A 12946-nucleotide genomic window follows, 5' to 3' on the forward strand; every position below is an offset into this window, starting at 1 on the left:
TCATTTTCCTAACTTACTCAAGTGGGAACATTAGTGTCATTCCCACAACTCTGTTGTGATTCAAGTCAAATTCACCGTTCACCTTTCAAGTTCAAGTCACAAATCATATGTCACATTTTTGAAAATGGTCTGATGACGGAACAGTATGGCCTTTCCAACCGTCCTTAACCGTGGACGCGGCTATTCGAATAGTTTTACACTCTGCAGAGGTTGCACACTTGTGCCACAACATTTGATTACCTCTGTCAGGGATAACCCTGAATAATCGTAACTCAGTACGCGGATCATCAGCCATAACCTTTCACTTAAATATCCTAGTATAGGCACCTCTCCCCATGAGCTTGGCCTCCCAGTGAAGACAAACCGTCAGCCTGTGAACTGCACAGGGCTTGGGCCGGACGTTCACCTCATTTCACGTCATTTCACATCAGTTCACTTTTAATGGAGGCTGCCTCGGCATAACCCCTATGACGCTTGTTTAGAGGGAACCCATACTAACACACATAAACTTTCAGTTATGCCCTACCCATAATCAGGTATTGTGGGGGTACTTGTAAATTGGAATGATATCGCATCCGAACCCAACCATCTGTTTTTGTAAAGTTCACCGTGTCATTCACAAGTCATATTCACCTTCAAAGTCTTTCAATGGAATGACTCATCATTCCAAGGTTTTCAAAGTCATTTCATTTCACATGTTCCCATCTAGAGTAGTCAATTTTATTTGTTAGCACTAGCAACTAGTCATGAGGGGTGCTAACTAGCTTATAGCTTTCTAGGCTAAGTGTGATGCTCTTGTACTACTCCATAGCTAGACCAAGTGAATCATGAATCAAAAAAAGTAAACTTTGATAAACCAAAATCAATAAAGCTTGTAAAATAAAACTTGGGATGGAATCATTAAGCATAAAGTAAAATGTGTTGGTGCCTTGCTCTTGTAGAGCTTTGCACTTAGCAAGAATATTAGCTTGCCTTCAGTGGTGTATTTATCAAAGTGGTCTTCTTCTCCCTGGAAGTAGACCTCCTCCTCCTGGTACTCCTCGGTACTAGCGTCTAGAAACGGATACGAGGTAACAATCACCAATCAAAGTTTAAGAGCTAGACTAAGCACACAATTGGTTCATACAAGCTAGGCTAGCATCACAATATTATTATTATGTTGGTTGACTTTGTTTTCTTCTTAAGAAAAATAATTTCCTCTCATTACAAATATTAATTAAGGTTTCTATTTAATTCTTTGGAGAAATAATTTCCTCTCATTGAATCTTGTTAAGATTTAATTTCCTCATATGATAATATATGAACTCATGTTGACCAAGGTCAACACTTCACAATCATCATTTGGGAAATGATTTAAATGAGGTACTATACCTCATGCCATTTAAATCCTACTTTGATTTAAGATCCTCAAGTGAGCAAGTATGAGACCATGCAGCAAGGGTCATCTCATTACTTCACAATACTTGAGAAGATGATTTAAATGAGGTGCTACACCTCATAGATTTAAAATCCTAAATTTGAAAATAATTTAAATGAGCTAGAAATGACTACATAGCCATTATTTTGCTCTAGCCCATGATCATATGAAGCAACTGACAAGGTATTAACTTGTCAATGCCTACAAGTTGTAGACTAGGGTTTCGTTGGATGTAGAGGGCAAGTAGATCTCGAAGGTTTCAGCCGAAAATTACTCGACGATGTAAAAGGTAGGGTTTGTGAGACAATGATTCGATCCTTTCTTTGTCCCTCGACTCCCCCTTATATAGGAGGTGGAGCCGAGGGATTCGTGATACACAAGTTTACAGAGTCCGGGAGGGTTTCTAACCCTTCCCGCAAGATTACAAATAATGCCTCCTACTACAACTCTAGCTTTCCTTAATAATATCTTGGGCTTCCGAATCTTCTTATCCTTCGGGTCGTGGGCCTTCAGTAAACCCCGGGTACTTTCTTCGGCAGGCCCATTGGGGATGCCTATGTCAGTAGCCCCCGAGATTTTGCTTGAATCGCAGAATCAGGGAAAATCTCCACCTTTATATTTATTCTACAACTCTGAACTTTACCACATATCTTTGCATACAAATTTCTATATTGTACAGGGATAATGGTAGTTGGGGCTAGTTCATCTGACGGATCAGGTACTAGTTAACTGCTCTAGTGGCAATCCGCAAAAACCTACTTCAAAATCACGTCCCTGGACATGATCTCGGGATACTGGTGTAAACTCCGACAGGTGCCGCTTAAGGTCTTACCATTCCGTCGAGTCCCGGTCATATTTATCGGGTACCTAACGCGTCCGTTAGGATTTTTCTTCGTATCCGTTGATACGGAAAAAAGTAGCAAACCGATGTCGGAGACGGCGCCACGCCACGCAGAACGGATCCGGGTCTTACCTTCGCAAAGTTTTGCGGCATTCAGAAATTGTTCGCAACTTTGGCGTTCTGAGAATATATTGTCGAGTGCTTATTCGGCTGTTGGAATAGCACATTTTATCGAGTCAATGTATGACTTATATTGCCTTCCCGATGGGAGTATATGTAGAGTTATTTGTATAACTCGAAATATACTCATTTCTTTCTTTCTTTCTTTCTCTTCTCTTCTTCTTCTCTTTTTTTATAATTTCATCGGGCACGCGAACAGCGTTCCCGATGGGAGTAGCCCCCGAGGCTACAACCAAGGACTTGTGCTTGGTTGTAGGCTCAACATTCTAATGCCTCATGTCGCTATATTGTATTTCTTTCTCGAGGTTTCATATCTGTCGGGTGCGCGAACAGCGCTCCCGATGGGAGTAGCCCCCGAGGCTATGAACAAATGCTTGCGTTTGGTCATAGGCTCTCGCCATTTCTATTTTGTCATATCCAAATGTTTCTTTTTTCCAAAGTAGCCCCCGAGCATTTGAGAAAATACTTATATTTGTTCAAAGGCTCTCGAGATAAACCATAGTCTTCTGGTGTCGCCGTTCTTGCAAAGCTTCATAGCCGAGAGTTTATTTTACCAAGGTGACATCACTGCTGATGACAGCCATGACCAATGTATCGGGAAAACGCGAGAACCACTTATCTCTCTGCCTTGTGGGCTCAGAAATCCTGTCAACTTGACACGTTGTGCAAGTGGGGGACACACGTCCTCCGCTTTTCCTGGTGCACGTACTGTAGCCGCTGTGCTTTCTTGTCTATATGAAATTACTTTTTACCCCTTGTCCACGTGTACAGCATTTATTCCGTAAATTTTTAATCCAACGGCGCGTCCGTTCGACGCACCTCTATATAGAGGCATCGTCTTCCTCCTCTAACCCTTTCGCTCGCGCCGCATCTCTGCTTCTCCTCTGCAAGATTCTCCATTGCTCTCATTGCTCCAAGCGCCCAGCCATTCGCACACCCTTCGCCATCAAACTCACTGATGCCTCCGCGCAAGCTCACGAAGCACAGCACACCTGAATCGAGGATGACGACTGAAGATCTGGGGAACACGGAGTGGGAGAGATCCAGAATTTCCCCTCAAGACATCAACCTGCTGAAGAAGTTGGGGATCAGCACGAAAGAGGGTGCGCTTCGCTTTCCCAGTGAAGAAAGCTATCCAACCCCTCCAATGGAATATCGGGTCAGTTTCGTCGATCACCTCATCCGTGGTCTTTCTGCCCCCATTCACAATTTCTTGAGGGGATTGCTTTTTATGTATGGATTGCAACTGCATCATCTCACTGCCAACTCCATCCTCCACATCTCCATCTTTATTACGCTTTGCGAAGCTTGAAGGAGATATGCCCTAGAGGCAATAATAAAGTGGTTATTATCTATATCTTTATGTTTATGATAAATGTTTATATATCATGCTATAATTGTATTAACCGAAACATTAGTACATGTGTGATATGTAGACAAACAAAGAGTCCCTAGTATGCCTCTTAACTAGCTTGTTGATTAATGGATGATTAGTTTCGTAATCATGAACATTGGATGTTATTAATAACAAGGTTATATCATTGTATGAATGATGTAATGGACACACCCAATTAAGCGTAGCATAAGATCTCGTCATTAAGTTATTTGCTATAAGCTTTCGATACATAGTTACCTAGTCCTTATGACCATGAGATCATGTAAATCACTTATACCGGAAAGGTACTTTGATTACATCAAACGCCACTCTGCGTAAATGGGTGGTTATAAAGGTGGGATTAAGTATCCGGAAAGTATGAGTTGAGGCATATGGATCAACGAGTGGGATTTGTCCATCCCGATGACGGATAGATATACTCCGGGCCCTCTCGGTGGAATGTCGTCTAATGTCTTGCAAGCATATGAATAAGTTCATAAGAGACCACATACCACGGTACGAGTAAAGAGTACTTGTCGGGAGACGAGGTTGAACAAGGTATAGAGTGATACCGATGATCAAACCTCGGACAAGTAAAATATCGCGTGACAAAGGGAATTGGTATCGTATGTGAATGGTTCATTCGATCACCGAAGTCATCGTTGAATATGTGGGAGCCATTATGGATCTCCGGATCCCGCTATTGGTTATTGGTCGGAGAGAGTACTCAACCATGTCCGCATAGTTCGCGAACCGTAGGGTGACACACTTAAGGTTTGATGTTGAAATGGTAGAACTTGAATATGGAATGGAGTTCGAAGTTTTGTTCGAAGTCCCGGATGAGATCCCGGACATCACGAGGAGTTCCGGAATGGTCCGGAGAATAAGATTCATATATAGGAAGTCATATTCCAAGTTTGGAAATGATCCGGTGCATTTATGGCAGGTTCTAGAAGGTTCTAGAAAAGTTCGGAAGAATAGCACTATGGAAGGTGGAGTCCCGGAGGGACTCCACTAGCATGGCCGGCCAGCCCTAAGGGGAAGGAATCCCAGGTGGATTCCACCCATGGTGGCCGGCCACCCCACCTAAGGAAAAGGTGGGAGTCCCACCTTGGGTAGGACTCCCTCCTTGAGTAGGTTTCCCACCTTTGGGAAGTTTTGGTGTTGGGGTCTTATTCGAAGACTTGGACTACAACTCTTGGGGCTTCCACCTATATAATGAGGGGCATAGGAGAGGGGGCTGACCACCACAAGCCCATAGCTTGGCCGCACCCCTAGGTGGCCGGCCACCCCCTCTCCCAAACCCTAGCCGCCCCCTCTCTCCTCCTCTTCTCCCGCACGCTTAGCGAAGCTCCGCCGGAGATCTCCACCGCCACCGCCACCACGCCGTCGTGCTGCCGGATTCAAGGAGGAACTACTACTTCCGCTGCCCGCTGGAACGGGGAGAAGGACGTCGTCTTCATCAACAACCGAACGTGTGACCGAGTACGGAGGTGCTGCCCGTTCGTGGCGCCGGAAGCGATCGTGATCAAGATCTTCTACGCACTTTTGCAAGCGGCAAGTGAACGTCTACCACAGCAACAAGAGCCTCATCTTGTAGGCTTTGGAATCTCTTCAAGGGTGAGACTAGATACCCCCTCGTTGCTCCCATCTTCTAGATTGCATCTTGGCTTGGATTGCGTGTTCGCGGTAGGAAATTTTTTGTTTTCTATGCAACGTTATCCTACAGTGGTATCAGAGCCGTGTCTATGCATAGATGGTTGCACGAGTAGAACACAATGGTTTGTGGGCGTTGATGCTCTTGTTATCTTTAGTTTGAGTACTTTGCATCTTTGTGGCATAGTGGGATGAAGCGGCCCGGACTAACTTTACATGACCGCGTTCATGAGACTTGTTCCTCGTTCGACATGCAACTTGTATTGCATAAGAGGCTTTGCGGGTGTCTGTCTCTCCTACTATAGTGAAGATTCAATTTACTCTTCTATTGACAACACTAGTATCACCGTTGTGGTTCATGTTCGTAGGTAGATTAGATCTTACTCGAAAACCCTAAACCACGTAAAATATGCAAACCAAATTAGAGACGTCTAACTTGTTTTTGGAGGGTTTGGTGATGTGATATGGCCATAATGTGATGATGAATATGTATGAGATGATCATTATTGTATTGTGGCAACCGGCAGGAGCCTTATGGTTGTCTTTAATTTTCATGTTGAGTAGTATTTCAAAGTAGTTGTAATAGTTGCTACATGAGGTGAACAACCATGAAGACGGCGCCATGGACCTTGACGCTACACCGACGATGATGGAGATCATGCCCGTTGATGATGGAGATCATGTCCGTGCTTTAGAGATGAAGATCGAAGGCGCAAAGACAAAAGGGACATATCATATCACATATGAACTGCATGTGATGTTAATCCTTTTATGCATCTTATTTTGCTTAGAACGCGACGGTAGCATTATAAGATGATCCCTCACATTAATATCAAGATAATAAAGTGTTCTCCCCTCGTATGCACCGTTGTAACAGTTCGTCGTTTCAAAGCATCTCGTGATGATCGGATGTGATAGATTCAACGATTCATATACAACGGGTGTAAGCCATGTTGCACACGCAGAATACTTGGGTTTGCTTGACGAGCCTAGCATGTACAGACATGGCCTCGGGACAACGGAAACCGAAAGGTTGAACACGAGTCATATGGATGATATGATCAACATGTTGATGTTCACCATTGAAGCTACATCATCTCACGTGATGATCGGTTTTTGGTGTAGTGGATTTGGATCGTGTACCACTTAACAACTATGGGGGATGTTGTATTAAGTGGGAGTTCATTAGTAATTAGATTAAAACATGAACTAATTATCATAAACATAGTCTGGGTAGTATTTTGAATTAATTTTGTAGTATTGGCATCCGTTTACTACTATGCGCTAGTCTTGTAATTGAGATAGAAATTCTGTTAAAATCTGATAAGAAACTTTACGGATTGGTACCGTATTGTTAAAGAATCAAGAATTGATTAAATCCTATTGCAAACTTTTAGTAAACCTCACATTGTTGATTCAAAGAGCTATGGTTTCAATTAGTACCTAAAGTTATCTTGTCTCCGTGAAACTTGAAGTTCAAATTTGTTTGAAAAGTAAGGAGCTGAAAATTTAGTTTTCAGAAATAATCAAGGTATGAGATATATGTGATATCTAAGACCTTATTGCAAGATGATAGAATATAAATTTGGTGAGACTACAAAAACTCATAAGTTTTATGGGAATGTATGAAGGTTGAAGACGCCAGGCGTCACAATCCTCCAACTATTGGGGCACTAACGATATTCGCATATCCATTAAGTGATTGTCCTTAGTATGCACCGTTGCTAAGACTCGTCGTTTCGAAGCATCACGTGATGATCGGGTGTTATAGATTCTACGTGTGCTTACAACGGGTACAAGCCAGATTTGCACATGCGAATACTAAGGTTAAACTTTATGAGCCTAGCATGTACAGACATGGTCTCAGAAAGTTGTCATGAATTAATGGATAAAATTATGAGTGAAATTGTTCATCGTATTACAAAGTTACTAATAAGTGAAATCTAGAACACTTGTCATATGATGATCAACTTCAAAGTAAGAACCTCAAGGTTATTGGTATTTGACCAAGAAACCTAGAAGTTATTGATGTTGAAGTGTTTTTCTGAATAATGAGGAAAGCTAAAAGAGAAACTGCAAAATATATTTTGGCAAAAAGAAAAGAAAAGACTAGAAAGTCTAGCTCAGGTGTATATAAATGATATACATGTTATGGTTGTATTCCTAGTTAAGTCACACTATGAAATTCTTGGGTATTAGTACTATATTGGTTGGTATGAAGTGTCATACAAAACAATGCAATACAAGAATACAATGGCCTAAGTGACTAAACAAGGAATATGATAGGAATGCACGTCTGGAACAAAATAAAGTGTTAATATGTTCGTCGTTGGCATTCTATCTAACCCTTAGAATTTATAATAAAGAACTTAATAATTGTTATTTTGCTCTGGTCAAATGAAAACAATGAGTTGTTTAAATTATGACATTACTCCATGTACAATGGATAAGTTATTATAAATCTTAATGGTGAAACACACATACATAACACTGACGCTAAAAATGCCATAAGGCAAATGATTTGAATTCCACTTATTTGTGGAACCGCCATTTAGGTCATGTTGGAAAGGAACGCATGAAGAAACTCCATGCAAATGGATTTTTGGAGTCATTCGATTTGTTGAATCGTTTGGCACTTGCAAAATCTTTTCTAAAAGGTAATGACTGAAATACCGTTCATAGGCCGAAGAGTTGAACGGGCAACTAACTTAGTGAAAACATACATAATGATATATGTGGTTCATCGGGCATAGTTGTGTGCGGAAGATTCTTCTACTTCATGAAAACTTTCAAACAATGAATTGAGTATATATGTGGATATATTCAATAAGGAAAAGTTTGAAACATTTGAATAGGATTCAAATAAATTTCAGCATGAAGTGGAAATCATCGTAATAGAAAAATCAAATATCTATGATTGGATCATGGTGGAAATATTTGAATTACGAGTTTTAGCGAACATCTAAGAGAGTTATGAAATTGTTCTACAACTCACATTTCTTGGAGTATCATAATGATGATATAGTATCCGAGATATGTATCCAAACCTTGTTGGATTAATGATGAGATAAAATATTATGACGCCATTATATTTTTGTGTATTATGCTTTAGTGACTACCGCTTTTACACTGAATAGAGCATCATCATGATCCGTTGAAATGACACCATACGAGTTGTGGTATGGGTATAAACCCTAATAGTCTTTTCTTTAAATTTTGGTCTAAGAGTTTACAACCAAAATCGGATGAATGTCTTTGTTGGTTATCCCGGAGATTTAATTGGGAATTCTTCCCACGAGACAAAGACAAAAGTGTTTGTCAATGTTTCTTATTTCCGAGAAATTGTTTCTAGTGAAGTAATTGAGTGGGAGGACAATATAATTTGATAAGGTTTATGAACCCGAGCATAATGATCAGAGTAGCGCAGCATCGGAATTTGTTTCGGAAGCGGCCACGACGATCATGGCTCCCATGACTACAAAGTGTTTTAGCCATGGAGATCGAAGTACATATTGAACCTTGTAGGTATGGTTTACTTTGTGATCAAATAAATGATTTGTGAACAAAGGATTGATTTTGAATAATGATAAACCAACTACAAACAAAGAAGTTATGATGGGCCCTGACTCCGTTAAAATGGCTATACGCCATGAAATCCAAGATAGATGAATACTTTTTGAAAGTAAATGGATCTATAAAATTGATGGACTTGGATGAAATATCCTTGAAGAAGCTCGACTTGTCGAAAAGTTGTTTACGACAAAGTTCAAAGAGTTGACTACGATAAGATTAGATCTTTCGTAGCAATGCTTACAGTCTATGTGGATTATTCTAGTAATCACTACATATTTCTTTTATGAGATATGCTAGTAGGATGGCAAAATACATTACTTATCAGAAGTATGTATTAAAGGTGTATACAAAATACAACCAAGAGTTTTGCCTGTCCGTAGAATACTAGATAGGTATACAAACTTCAATTGGATGAAGTGAGTATAGCGGAGTTGGAATCTTCACCATATGAAATAGTCAAAGAGTTTTTGATTTCATCAAGAGACGATGAAGAGGCTTGTATTTGCAAGAAATTAAGTGGGAGCGCTGAGACATATTTATAATACTTTATGTAGGTGACATATAGTTGGTTATAAATGATGTAATTATATACTTGATTAAAAGGTTTCATTGAGAAATTAATTTCAATGAAAGGATATGGACTGAAACATATCTAGTGTCAAGATCTATGAAGATAGATTGAAACACAAAATAAGTTTAAGTCAAAGTACATAGAATGGATATTGAAAATAGTTCAATATATAAATATTAAGAAAATATTCTTGTCATGTGAAGTTTTAACAAGACTTGAGTATATCTGACACTCAATGAGTAAAAACACATGAGTGATTATAGATCACGAATAATATGTACACAATCAGATATCATGTGCTATAAAGTGTTATGAGCATATACCGGAATGATTCATATGATGATCATTGGACGACAGTAAGAATATCCTTGAGTACTTTAGAAGAACTAAGGATATATATATATATATTTGTATGAAGAAATGACAAACAAATCGCTGTAAAATGTTACACCAATATTGGTTTTGTCACATATAAAATATAATTTCAATCTCAAATTAGATTAAGTGTTGTTTAAAAGGTAGCACAATGAGCTAGAAGTTGTCTATGCTAGATTTAGAAGAGTTCTAAATATTGTGACGGATTCTACAAAAGAAGGCAGAATATGTCATTGTTTTGACAATGACAAAGGATGTTAAGTCAAGAGGTTCTTTGAGAACTTGGTGTATTTCCGACAGAGTCAGAACTTTGAAGCTATATTGTGTGTGACAATATTAGTGACATATTTCAGACCGCGGAATTAAGGTTCCACCAAAAGACCAAACATATTTAATGCCGACTCATTTGGAAATGAGTGATGCGTTGAGACGCAAATGAATTACAAAATACATACGTTTCTGAGCATGTCAGATCCGTTGACTAAAAACCTCTCCCGTGAGCAATACATGATAAAGCACCATAAGGCCAAGGTGTTATATCTTTACAAATGTAAACTAGATTATTGACTCTAGTGCAAGTGGGAGACTGAAGGAGATATGCCCTAGAGGCAATAATAAAGTGGTTATTATCTATATCTTTATGTTTATGATAAATGTTTATATATCATGCTATAATTGTATTAACCGAAACATTAGTACATGTGTGATATGTAGACAAACAAAGAGTCCCTAGTATGCCTCTTAACTAGCTTGTTGATTAATGGATGATTAGTTTCATAATCATGAACATTGGATGTTATTAATAACAAGGTTATATCATTGTATGAATGATGTAATGGACACACCCAATTAAGCGTAGCATAAGATCTCGTCATTAAGTTATTTGCTATAAGCTTTCGATACATAGTTACCTAGTCCTTATGACCATGAGATCATGTAAATCACTTATACCGGAAAGGTACTTTGATTACATCAAACGCCACTGCGTAAATGGGTGGTTATAAAGGTGGGATTAAGTATCCGGAAAGTATGAGTTGAGGCATATGGATCAACGGTGGGATTTGTCCATCCCGATGACGGATAGATATACTCTGGGCCCTCTCGGTGGAATGTCGTCTAATGTCTTGCAAGCATATGAATAAGTTCATAAGAGACCACATACCACGGTACGAGTAAAGAGTACTTGTCGGGAGACGAGGTTGAACAAGGTATAGAGTGATACCGATGATCAAACCTCGGACAAGTAAAATATCGCGTGACAAAGGGAATTGGTATCGTATGTGAATGGTTCATTCGATCACCGAAGTCATCGTTGAATATGTGGGAGCCATTATGGATCTCCGGATCCCGCTATTGGTTATTGGTCGGAGAGAGTACTCAACCATGTCCGCATAGTTCGCGAACCGTAGGGTGACACACTTAAGGTTTGATGTTGAAATGGTAGAACTTGAATATGGAATGGAGTTCGAAGTTTTGTTCGAAGTCCCGGATGAGATCCCGGACATCACGAGGAGTTCCGGAATGGTCCGGAGAATAAGATTCATATATAGGAAGTCATATTCCAAGTTTGGAAATGATCCGGTGCATTTATGGCAGGTTCTAGAAGGTTCTAGAAAAGTTCGGAAGAATAGCACTATGGAAGGTGGAGTCCCGGAGGGACTCCACTAGCATGGCCGGCCAGCCCTAAGGGGAAGGAATCCCAGGTGGATTCCACCCATGGTGGCCGGCCACCCCACCTAAGGAAAAGGTGGGAGTCCCACCTTGGGTAGGACTCCCTCCTTGAGTAGGTTTCCCACCTTTGGGAAGTTTTGGTGTTGGGGTCTTATTCGAAGACTTGGACTACAACTCTTGGGGCTTCCACCTATATAATGAGGGGCATAGGAGAGGGGGCTGACCACCACAAGCCCATAGCTTGGCCGCACCCCTAGGTGGCCGGCCACCCCCTCTCCCAAACCCTAGCCGCCCCCTCTCTCCTCCTCTTCTCCCGCACGCTTAGCGAAGCTCCGCCGGAGATCTCCACCGCCACCGCCACCACGCCGTCGTGCTGCCGGATTCAAGGAGGAACTACTACTTCCGCTGCCCGCTGGAACGGGGAGAAGGACGTCGTCTTCATCAACAACCGAACGTGTGACCGAGTACGGAGGTGCTGCCCGTTCGTGGCGCCGGAAGCGATCGTGATCAAGATCTTCTACGCGCTTTTGCAAGCGGCAAGTGAACGTCTACCGCAGCAACAAGAGCCTCATCTTGTAGGCTTTGGAATCTCTTCAAGGGTGAGACTCGATACCCCCTCGTTGCTCCCATCTTCTAGATTGCATCTTGGCTTGGATTGCGTGTTCGCGGTAGGAAAATTTTTGTTTTCTATGCAACGTTATCCTACAGTGGTATCAGAGCCGTGTCTATGCATAGATGGTTGCACGAGTAGAACACAATGGTTTGTGGGCGTTGATGCTCTTGTTATCTTTAGTTTGAGTACTTTGCATCTTTGTGGCATAGTGGGATGAAGCGGCCCGGACTAACTTTACATGACCGCGTTCATGAGACTTGTTCCTCGTTCGACATGCAACTTGTATTGCATAAGAGGCTTTGCGGGTGTCTGTCTCTCCTACTATAGTGAAGATTCAATTTACTCTTCTATTGACAACACTAGTATCACCGTTGTGGTTCATGTTCGTAGGTAGATTAGATCTTACTCGAAAACCCTAAACCACGTAAAATATGCAAACCAAATTAGAGACGTCTAACTTGTTTTTACAGTGGTTTGGTGATGTGATATGGCCATAATGTGATGATGAATATGTATGAGATGATCATTATTGTATTGTGGCAACCGGCAGGAGCCTTATGGTTGTCTTTAATTTTCATGTTGAGTAGTATTTCAAAGTAGTTGTAATAGTTGCTACATGAGGTGAACAACCATGAAGACGGCGCCATGGACCTTGACGCTACGCCGACGATGAT

Source organism: Lolium rigidum, chromosome 2 (assembly GCF_022539505.1).
Source record: "Lolium rigidum isolate FL_2022 chromosome 2, APGP_CSIRO_Lrig_0.1, whole genome shotgun sequence".
Classification (NCBI taxonomy): domain Eukaryota; kingdom Viridiplantae; phylum Streptophyta; class Magnoliopsida; order Poales; family Poaceae; genus Lolium; species Lolium rigidum.